Source organism: Salvelinus sp. IW2-2015, linkage group LG2 (genome assembly GCF_002910315.2).
Source record: "Salvelinus sp. IW2-2015 linkage group LG2, ASM291031v2, whole genome shotgun sequence".
Lineage (NCBI taxonomy): Eukaryota > Metazoa > Chordata > Actinopteri > Salmoniformes > Salmonidae > Salvelinus > Salvelinus sp. IW2-2015.
In genome coordinates this window covers 17,039,372-17,051,254 of record NC_036839.1, presented here as the reverse complement: position 1 = coordinate 17,051,254, position 11,883 = coordinate 17,039,372, and the positions used below count along the sequence as shown (strand labels likewise).

At 41.7% G+C, this 11,883-nt stretch overlaps 1 pseudogene; it reads left to right on the top strand.

Annotated features, from left to right (window-relative positions):
* Positions 1-1,330: 1,330 nt before the first annotated feature.
* Positions 1,331-10,522, top strand: LOC139028536 (calcium channel flower homolog; annotated as a pseudogene).
* Positions 10,523-11,883: the final 1,361 nt, after the last annotated feature.

The following is an 11,883-nucleotide window of genomic DNA, read 5'->3' as shown; positions in this document are numbered from 1 at the left end:
AGAGCACACAGTCCTCGTGTGCGGAGGGGGCGGCTCGATGTTGTTTTCCTCGAAGCAGACGAAGGTGTTTAGCTTTCACCTTTATAATCCGTGATTGACTGGAATCCCGACCACATACAGTACGTCTCGTGTCTGAGCCATTGAATTGCTTCTCCACTTTGTCCCTGTACTGTTGTTTGCCTCTTTGATTGCTTTTTTTTAGACCGACTCCTTGAATGGCCTACCCTACCCCAGTTATGTCTAAAAACACTAATTTGCTCAAAACATATTTGTTTACCCTTTAGTGTGTGTATGTTACTGTATTTCTACTTGGAATATAGTTTTCCAACAGTCAAAGTAAAACCAATTGCTGGAGGCGGTCTTTAAGTAGAAATCAAGGCACGTTTATAATACCTTTTGACAGCCTCCTCATACCTGGAGTTGCCTCTTCATCTTAACTACGATTAGAACCTCTCTTAGATCAGCAACAGGCATGTCAGGTTGAAAATATCAAGCTGCTTGACACGCCTATGATTAAGTAAATATATTGTTATGTTACTTGTGATCTTTTCCTTTTTTGATTTGTCAAAGATAAGCAAAATGGAATTGGGTTTCCATCCAAAGTAAATCTTGACTATTCTTTGTGAAGGGTTCTTTCTGCTCTCAATCTATTTTCTGCACCATTCTTGTATCTCTTTTGTGTCTCACAAAGCAGTCATACCCACAAAGGAGGTTCAAAACCTGTGATTTTTTTTGTCAGGAGAGAAGTAACTGTCTCTTTTGTATGGTGTGCAGTGTTGCAGAGCAAAAATCAATGTGGAATTACAGAGGCCCAGACACTGATTAGCAATGGTAGGTTGGCTAAAAATGACTTTTTAATGACCAAAATATCACATATTAAGGATTGTCTGTTTGTAGCACATTTTGTAATTGCAAGTAAATAGTGAGTGTGTTTGTGTGTGAGAGAGAGTGTGTAAGTTAGTAATGATAATACACTGTTGCCACTATATTAAATCAGATGACTGACCAGTCGTGTTAAGGCATGTCCACGCTGACTGAGGTTCTATTGGTTGTAGCTCCTACTGTCACCTGTCTCTCACACCCAGCTAGGCTCTGTAGGGAGACAATCGCTGTCTATCTCTGGCTCACTAACCTTCCTCATTCTTTTTCATCTGTTCAACTGACTTCCAGTGGGCCTGCCAGTATTCCTAGATCGAACTGGCAGAGATTACAGCTCTGTTGATGTTGATGCACCAACTGCTCTCAATTGCTATCTGGCCTGTGACAGTCAGGAGGGAGACAATTCCAGCAGGAGTATCATAGAGATGATGGCAGGGGTTTAGCCTGTGAAATGACTGTCCTGGTAAGTCCAGAAACCCTATGAGATTTTTATATTCGCCATTGGTAATGTAGATCCTAAACAGTGGATTTTCAACCATATCAAATAGCTCTGTACAGGATCTAATACAGCAGCTGTCTCTGTGGAGCTGTGCCTGGCTGATGCACAGTGTTAGGGAACATCAAGTCTTGTCTCATGAACGATTTCTAAGAGGTTCTCTGGTCGAGATGAAATTGGCTATTCGCTCTGGACTGAATGCTGGAGAGGCCACGTGGGGCAAATGACGGGCAGACATCTGTGTGCATTTTATCTGCATTATACGGGGTAAAGCATTCAAAGTGTACCATCTGGGCTTGTGCTCAGCTTTATAGAAGATAATGACAGGGAGTTGTGCTGATATTCCAAATCCATGGCTTGGTGGGAATAATATTTTCCTCTGCAGGTAACATGTAGAAATACTGGATAAGGGACATGAAGGTTAGGTTAAATCTCTAATCCATTACAAATATCTCTCAAGTCAACCTGACACTTGATTAAACTGACAAATATAGTTTTACAATACATTTGAACAGATACACTTCACCATGATACACATTTCCTTTGCTTAAACTTTATTGTGCATTTCCACACCACTGCCGCTCTCTGTTGTCAACTATGATAAAGTCACTTAAMTCTACCTACATGTACATACTACCTCAACTAACCGGTGCCCCCACACATTGACTCTGTACCTGCACCCCCCTGTATATGTAATTTTTTTTACTGCTCCTCTTTAATTACTTGTTACTTTTATCTCTCATTCTTTTCTGTATTCTTTGAAACTGCACTGTCGGTTAGGGGCTCGTAAGCATTTCACTGTAAGGTCTACTACACCTGTTGTATTCGGCACATGTGACTAATACAATTTGATTTGATTTGAATTAGTTCATATTTTTATACACAATTTAGTGTGTACTTAAACATTTTCGTRCTGGTTGATTAGCTCTACAAAGCCCACAGCACAATCATTTCCAGACTCTCCATGTCTCTCAAAGCAACAACCCAGTGCAGTCAAATTAGTGAGCTTCCCTTTGCCACATTCTCATTATTCATTTGAGCTCCCCCAGAGAAACTAACACTGCCAGAGGACAACGCAGCTGGAGCATCAACAGCCAGAGGGTACAACCATTATCATGAAACCCAACTAACACCTCGAGCAGCACAGTGTGGGTTCCTTGTGAAAATTGCTAAACACGTTCTGTTGGCAGAGTGTGTTATACTATTTGATTATATGGTGAGGCTGATAGAGCAGAGGACAGCTGGCATGAAGAGGATTGAAAAGAATCACTCTTCACAGCTAATGCTACAAGGACATAGAGTGGTCCTTCCCCACAGGGTAAAGACGTCAGATAGACATTCAGTTTGGGTTGAGATTGAGTTGTCAACTAATGGTATTTTTGTATAATTGTGTAACTTTATCTATCAATGATTTGTGATATCTAGGTTATATTTATGTTGATGTTGATGATTAGTTAGTCATGTTGGTGCAAAGTGATCATATTGAAGTATGTTGGAATGAGATTCTTTTCAGAACAAAACAAAATCAGGTCAAAATAATGAACCAAGTCTATCAATAACAGGTTGAATTAGATTGAATGCTTGTATTTGATGGAAAACGTAAGTGTTATGTGCATGTACATTGAGTAGATAACATGAGTAAAAAATATATTTTGTTTGACCAAGCATTATTGTGTTTACCGAAGTGCTACTCAAGAAATCTGTCTTACGGCACAATGAATTATACCTCGGGCAAATGAACGGTGATAAAAACCACTAGGCTGCTCAGTGTAATCTGTGCCATTAAATAAAACAGATGCTTATTTGTTTTCCCTTGTAGGGAAAAATAGATTAGTACCGGATTGACATGATAAAGGTTACCTTGAATTACAGAAGCAATTTTCCAGCCTTTTTTCATCTGTTTGAAATCTGTTAGGCCAATCGTCAAACACAAGCAAAAAATATTATTAGGCAAACATTAGAACAGGTATTGAAGTGTCAGTAAGTTTTGGGAAGCATTGTCCGKAACGGAATGATATCACATCAATAAACTTGTTGAAAAGTAAAGCCATTATTCTCTTATTTCTTAATGACATTATATGGGTATAAAAACACAATGGCTGGAAGTGCTCTAGTTTGTGAGTGCTAGGGAACAGATTTATGTCTGTGTGCCCCCGTGTTAGATTACTTTTTCGAAAGCCATCAAATTAGTCATAATGTTGCTTTTAGAATTTCCATGAAAACCTGCCAAACCACCACAGCTTAGCAACTCAGTGGGCTTACCATGTTTATAAGACATTGCCTTTGAGGCATTGCCATCAATCACAGCTGCTGCAATATATTGTCATGTAGCCTACCCAAGCCCTCTGCACCCATTCATGGTCTAGTCTAGAGACAGACATGAGCCAACAGAGCATTGAATAGTAACACAAAACGTTCTCCAAGAAAAGGCATGGCAAAACTGAAATGTACAGTATACTTTATACCTCTGGTGAGGCATCTCATTTCAGCATAGTGGCTGTTCCATGATTGAAGCCTCAACGACGGGCTTAGCTTTATCTCACTGGAGGCAGATCACAAATCTAGAGCTAACTTGAATCAAAGGACTGAGGAAGTGGAGCTTGCCTTGCTGCTGTACTGAGCTCAAAAAAATGACTTCCCTTCCAGGACGTAAGCCCTCTTGAGACAGGCTCTTTATTTGAATTCAATCCCAAACTTCTCTAACAGCAGAATATCATCTGCCTGCCACATTGTCACAGGGAAGTGACAATGTGAGTAGGTATACAATCCATAGGCCTACTCCCCAACCAGCTCAGAATGTTGCTGGCATCTATGTTCAAAAGCAGGAAGTGAAAAGACAGGAAGTGTTTCATAATCTTCTGACAGTTTCAGCTGTTTTAACTCAGCACTGTGTACTGTAAGCCTCTGACTCACTGAGGGTTGGGATATAATAAAAGGGAGATATATTGTCAGCTAAAATTACATAATATTGATTTCCTGCATGGGAATCCAGGGAGAGGAAGAAGTATGGGGCCTCTTAGCAGGTTCTTATTAATTAATAGGTTGTCTCAGGGGGTGAAGAAGTTATGTAACACTGTGGTGATTCAGTCCCATGGCGGAGACAGGGAAGCACTATAGGTGTCTCACAGGATGAGCCTAACTAGTGTGTTCTATGATGAAATTCTTCACTCAGATACTGTACGTATAGCAAAGACCATCTGCACAATAACAGCAATGAATCATGTGGCTTCAATTGAATAACATTGGATTCTGTCACCAGAGCCTCTCAAAGGCCTACAATTGAAGTGATTTTTGATTTTTATGATTTTTATTAGGATCCCCATTAGCCGACAGTTAGTCTTTTTGGGTTCCAACACATAACAAAAATASATTACAGACAAAAATACTTTACAATTTACATACATTTAAAACATTAACATAGACATTACAGATTTACATATAAAAATGTATAATAATACAACTAAAGACAATTTTAAATCAATTTAAATAATACAATTAAAGAATAATAATGTGTTTACTGTGTGTGTGTGTGTGTGTGTGTGTGTGTGTGTATGTGTGTGTGTGCATCTATCAGTTACACATGTCAGTACATACAAACAAAAATTTGCTCACATGGGAGAGAGCCGTTGTACCGTGAGGTGTTGCTTTATTTGTTTTTGAAACCAGGATTGTTGTTCATTTGCACTATGTGAGATGGAAGGGAGTTGCATGCAATCACAGCTCTATATAATACCCCTGAATGCATGTCTGGTGGGGTAAGTATATCTGTCAGGGCTATATGTAAGTTGATTATACAGACAATTTTTAATTTTCAACCCATTACATTTTCTCACAACAACAAAAATAATTAATGCAGTCAATCTCTCCTCTACTTTCAGCCAAGAGAGACTGACATGCATTCTGTTGACATTAGCCTGCTGTGTACATTGAAGGGCACGAAGTGTTGCTCTGTTCTGGGCCAGCTGCAGCTTTTCTAGGTCCTTCTTTGCAGCACTTGACCATATCACCGGGCAAGAGTCAAGATTATATAAAACTAGAGCCTGCAGGACTTGGTCRACTGTGATTAGAATGCTGAGTATCTCTTTATCACAGACAGAACTCTCCCCATCTTTACACCAATTGAATTAATATGCCTTGACCATGACAATTGACAGTGTAAGGTGACTGAAAGAGAGAAACCCGGCTCTAGGTAATGTATTTGACTGGTTTGTGATTCACTGACACCGCCCCCGGGGAATAAAGCAGCCCAAGAGTTAACACACAGGAACTTTATTTCAATACACTGAGGAAGATGAACATGGGATGTACATAGGGGTGAAAAATGGGAAAGGTAGTAGAAAGGTAGCAGTTCTGTAATGGACGGAAACAGAGGCAATAAATACACACATGCCAAATTAATACACCAAGGCACAAATGCACAGATACACAATCTTACACAATATAGCAGTAATAAATGGCAAAGGACTGTATAGATTGCATATGCCACCTGCAGTGTATGTTTCCCCTGCAGAGGGGCAACATACAAAAAATGTCTCACAACTCACTTTGGGCATGCACACCATTCCACAAGCACAGAGATATGAGTGAGTCCAGTTGTTGATGGGCAGCGACAGATATGTTGCTCTCTGTCACTGCTTGATGGAGACTGCAAATATTGTGCAGAGTCAAGAGAATGGACAGATGTCTGGCTCCCTAGCAACCTCCCTAGCAGCCTATCAGGTTACAGGTCACACAGGTTAGGGAGAGTTTGAGAGGCAAGTTTATGGTACTCTTTAGACTCTTAGGCTCCAGTCGTGGAGGATGGGGTGTGGAGTGTGAAGCTTAGGGTTGTGAGGTGCTGATAACTGTCACCGGCAGAGCATTTGTAACAGTGACACCAAGAAGTGCAATTTCCCTAACTTGCTCAACAGCCACATCAGTCATTACCAGATTCAGCTGAGGTCTAGAACTTAGGGACTGATTTTTACCAAATACAAAGCTTTTAGTTTGAGATACAGTATGTTCAGGACAAGTTTATTAGTAGCCATCTATTCCAAAACTGACTGCAACTCTTTTTTGGGGGGGTTGCAGTGAGTTCACTAGCTGTGTTTGCTGACGCGTATAATGTTGAATCCTCAGCATACATAGACACACAGGCTTTGTTAAAGGCTAGTGGTAGATCATTAGTAAAAATAGAGAACAGAAAAGGACCAAGACAGCTGCCTTGCGGAATAACACACTTTACATGTTTTACATTAGAGAAGCTTCCATTAAATAAGACCCTATGTGTTCTATTGGATAGATAACTGTCAATCCATGATATAATAGAGGATGTAAAGCCATAACACATACACTTTTCCAATAACAGATTATGGTCAATAATATCAAAGGCTGCACTAAAGTCTAACAATACAGCTCCCACAAATCTTCTTATTATCAATTTCTTTCAGCCAATCATCAGTCATTTGTGTCAGTGCAGTACATGTTGAGTGCCCTCCATAAGCATGCTGAAAGTCTGTTGTTAACCTTTTACTGCAGTGGGCTAAATCAGGATCACACTAAGTGATTCTCCGTAGTCCTAAACAAATCTACTTTGAAACAAAAGTATACACCTCACACACATATTTATGGGCAAAACAAAAAGAAGACACCTGTACCATTTCAGATATAATTTATTCAATTTTGAGTTTGCAATCTCAATATTACACTTTATATACATCACAGAAGACTGAAATATAACAAAACTGTTTGACATAGAAGCACCAGATAAAAAAAACAAAAACATTATTAACTATAAAACAATGAAAAATATTAATAACATTCCACCCATGAGGCCAAAGAGGGAACTTTTGGTCATTGAGTAAAAAAAAATATATATATATATATATTTCACCTTTATTTAACCAGGTAGGCTAGTTGAGAACAAGTTCTCATTTGCAACTGCGACCTGGCCAAGATAAAGCAAAGCAGTGTGACACAGACAACAACACAGAGTTACACATGGAGTAAACAATAAACAAGTCAATGACACAGTAGAAAAAAGAAAGTCTATATACAGTGTGTGCAAAAGGCATGAGGAGGTAGGCAATAAATAGGCCATAGGAGGGAATAATTACAATTTAGCAGATTAACACTGGAGTGATAAATGAGCAGATGATGATGTGCAAGTAGAGATACTGGTTTGCAAATGAGCAGAAAAGTAAATCAAATTAAAACAGTGTGGGGATGAGGTAGGTAGATTGGGTGGGCTATTTACAGATGGACTATGTACAGCTGCAGCGATCGGTTAGCTGCTCAGATAGTTGATGTTTAAAGTTGGTGAGGGAAATAAAAGTCTCCAACTTTAGCGATTTTTGCAATTCGTTCCAGTCACTGGCAGCAGAGAACTGGAAGGAAAGGCGGCCAAAGAGGTGTTGGCTTTGGGGATGACCAGTGAGATATACCAGCTGGAACGTGTGCTACGGGTGGGTGTTGTTGTCATGACCAGTGAACTGAGATAAGGCGGAGCTTTACCTAGCATAGACTTATAGATGACCTGGAGCCAGTGGGTCTTGCGACGAATATGTAGCGAGGGCCAGCCGACTAGAGCATACAGGTCGCAGTGGTGGGTGGTATAAGGTGAATTGGTAACAAAACGAATGGCACTGTGATAGACTGCATCCAGTTTGCTGAGTAGAGTGTCGGAAGCTATTTTGTAGATGACTTCGCCGAAGTCGAGGATCGGTAGGATAGTCAGTTTTACTAGGGTAAGTTTGGCGGCGTGAGTGAAGGAGGATTTGTTGCGAAATATACTGCTCAAAAAAATAAAGGGAACACTTAAACAACACAATGTAACTCCAAGTCAATCACACTTCTGTGAAATCAAACTGTCCACTTAGGAAGCAACACTGATTGACAATAAATTTCACATGCTGTTGTGCAAATGGAATAGACAACAGGTGGAAATTATAGGCAATTAGCAAGACACCCCAATAAAGGAGTGGTCTGCAGGTGGTGACCACAGACCACTTCTCAGTTCCTATGCTTCCTGGCTGATGTTTTGGTCACTTTTGAATGCTGGCGGTGCTCTCACTCTAGTGGTAGCATGAGACGGAGTCTACAACCCACACAAGTGGCTCAGATAGTGCAGCTCATCCAGGATGCACATCAATGCGAGCTGTGGCAAGAAGGTTTGCTGTGTCTGTCAGCGTAGTGTCCAGAGCATGGAGGTGCTACAAGGGACAGGCCAGTACATCAGGAGACGTGAGGAGGCCGTAGGAGGGCAACAACCCAGCAGCAGGACCGCTACCTCCGCCTTTGTGCAAGGAGGAGCAGGAGGAGCACTGCCAGGCCCTGCAAATGACCTCCAGCAGGCCACAAATGTGCATGGTGTCTGCTCAAACGGTCAGAAACAGACTCCATGAGGGTGGTATGAGGGCCGACGTCCACAGGTGGGGGTTGTGCTTACAGCCAACACCGTGCAGGACGTTTGGCATTTGCCAGAGAACACCAAGATTTGCAAATTCGCCACTGGGGTCCTGGGCTCTTCACAGTGAAAGCAGGTTCACACTGAGCACGTGACAGACGTGACAGAGTCTGGAGACGCCGTGGAGAACGTTCTGCTGCCTGCAACATCCGCCAGCATGACCGGTTTGGCGGTGGGTCAGTCATGGTGTGGGGTGGCATTTCTTTGGGGGGCCGCACAGCCCTCCATGTGCTCGCCAGAGGTAGCCTGACTGCCATTAGGTACCGAGATGAGATCCTCAGACCCCTTGTGAGACCATATGCTGGTGGGTTGGCCCTGGGTTCCTCCTAATGCAAGACAATGCTAGACTTCATGTGGCTGGAGTGTGTCAGCAGTTCCTGCAAGAGGAAGGCATTGATGCTATGGACTGGCCCGCCCGTTCCCAGACCTGAATCCAATTGAGCACATCTGGGACATCATGTCTCGCTCCATCCACCAACGCCACGTTGCACCACAGACTGTCCAGGAGTTGGCGGATGCTTAGTCAGGTCTGGGAGGAGATCCTCAGGAGACCATCCGCCACCTCATCAGGAGCATGCCCAGGCGTTGTAGGGAGGTCATACAGGCACGTGGAGGCCACACACACAACTGAGCCTCATTTTGACTTGTTTTAAGGACATTACATCAAAGTTGGATCAGCCTGTAGTGTGGTTTTCCACTTTAATTTTGAGTGTGACTCCAAATCCAGACCTCCATGGGTTGATGGAGGTCGTTAAAACGATAATTTGTGAATGGTGTAATTGAATAGTGGTAGCTCTAGCTGCCTAATTTGAAAAAATTGTTTAGTAAGTTCCAACTTTGTTAGTGGAGGTTAGCGGTGTGACAGAAGCCAGACTTTGCTTTGGCGACAGGGACAGCAGAGTTAACTAGCTCATAGCTAATGTTAGCTGTCAGCTATCTTGACAACAAAAAATGCTCCGTTGATAACCGTGTTTGTTATTTAGCTAGCTAAAGTATAGACCGGATCAAAGCTATCATTAAACACAAATCTCCGTATTTCTTCACTATCACAAAGACCATTGACGTTGGCTAACTAACTCTAGTTTTCGTTGTCCAAGTGAGCAACAGCCGGTAGTGGCTATTGTTAAATTGACTGAGGCGAGTCGCTGAACCATTTACTGGGTAAAATGAACATGACGAGGCGGCAGCTCCGAAACCTGTCACCGACGATGATGGTATGACATGGTGGTACGATGGCTCTGTAAATCGTTGGGGTTCTGGGCGGAGTATCATGTGCCATCTCAGGAGTGTGGATGTGGTGTCACTGTCAACCCTTTAAACATGCTGCTGGAGTATGGATGGTGTTGAATGCCTTTGTGCTGTTCCTGTGTGAAGTCCCATTCTGCTGCCAGTTCATTGAGTTTGCAAACGCAGTGGCAGCTAGAGCTGACAAATTCAAGCATGGCAGAAAGCCTTCTTCTACTGCGGGATGGCACTGTTTCCATTTCCTGAGCTTCTCCATCAACACGTTGTTTGAATGCCATTGCCTTCGCTACGGGAGTCCTCTTTGGTCTCGCCTCCCTGGGCAAAAAGGGCGATGCGGTGAGTTATGCCAGGCTGAGTCACCAGAAACTGGGGATGAGGAGAAGCTGACCAGGACGATGACGGGTCAATATAGTGACATGGCTCACCTCCGGTCTCACAGAGGAGGAACATATCCTTAACCAAGGGACAAAGATGTCAACCCCTCTCCCTCACCATCCCATCTCTTTTACCCCTCTCCTCTCTGTTACTGGTTTATTATGTATCTAAACTGCTGCATCTTTGTCTTATTTGATGAAATGTGTCCGAATAGATAACTATAGATTTTATGTAATTTGGTCCTTTTATAGTGTGAATTTAGTTTTCCATGCATTTTAGTTCATGTAAAGGTTTAGCGGTGTTTTAATACGTTTGGGGGTTATTTATTCATTTTTCTGTGCTGTTTTGTTGTCCTGGTTACTGGGGAATCCATTTTTGGCAAGTAGGAAGAGAATGTACCATTTTAGCTAATCTGCCTTTCAGGAACCTGGCGATAGTGAAAGTGGAATTGTAGTTTTTGTTAAGGAATTTCCCAAGTCATCTTACTCTGCTTGTGCCACCGGCAATTGGAAATTCGGCCATTGGACAGTAATCCCAAATGTATATCCATCCAGTGTACCCAAAGATGGGAGTCCTCTTTTATATTGGTTCTTGAGATATGAACAAGTTTCCAACTGAACAAGTTTCCAACTGAACAGTTTGAACAAACATTGAGAACATTGCATGTTTACAGAGGACATAGAACTATGATGTCCAGTGAATCCTAACAACAGTTTTCAGTGCACAAATAAGATGAACTATCTTATACACTTTTGGGCATTCTACAAATTTGCTTGTAATTAAACAGTCCACAGGTTGCTACAGGTTGTGTATATCATGAGAAGAAAAACAGATTAAGGGCTCAATTCAATACATCTCTTGAAAAGTTCAGCGCTGTAGTGCAATTGAAGTTCAAAGGTAGTGAACTTTTGTGGAGACTCCACTTTCGTGGAGACTGTATTCACGGTAAAGATGCACATAGTTCTGTTATATAGTTCACATATAGTTCTGTTTAATCTCCACCCGGCACAGCCAGAAGAGGACTGGCCACCCTCATAGCCTGGTTCCTCTCTAGGTTTCTTCCTAGGTTTTGGCCTTTCTAGGGAGTTTTTCCCTAGCCACCGTGCTTCTACACCTGCTTGCTTGCTGTTTGGGGTTTTAGGCTGGGTTTCTGTACAGCACTTCGAGATATTAGCTGATGTACGAAGGGCTATATAATAAACTTGATTTGATTTGATTTTATTTTGATAATTTGATTTCTTGATATTTTTGTGTGATTTTGTTGTCAGCACAATCAACTATGTAAAGAAAAAGTATTTAATAAGAATATTTCATTCATTCAGATCTAGGATGTTGTTATTTTAGTGTTCCCTTTATTTTCTTGAGCAGTGGATTGGAGATGTTTAATATGAGTCTGGAAGGAGAGTTTACAGTCTAGCCAGACACCAGGTATTTATAGTTGTCC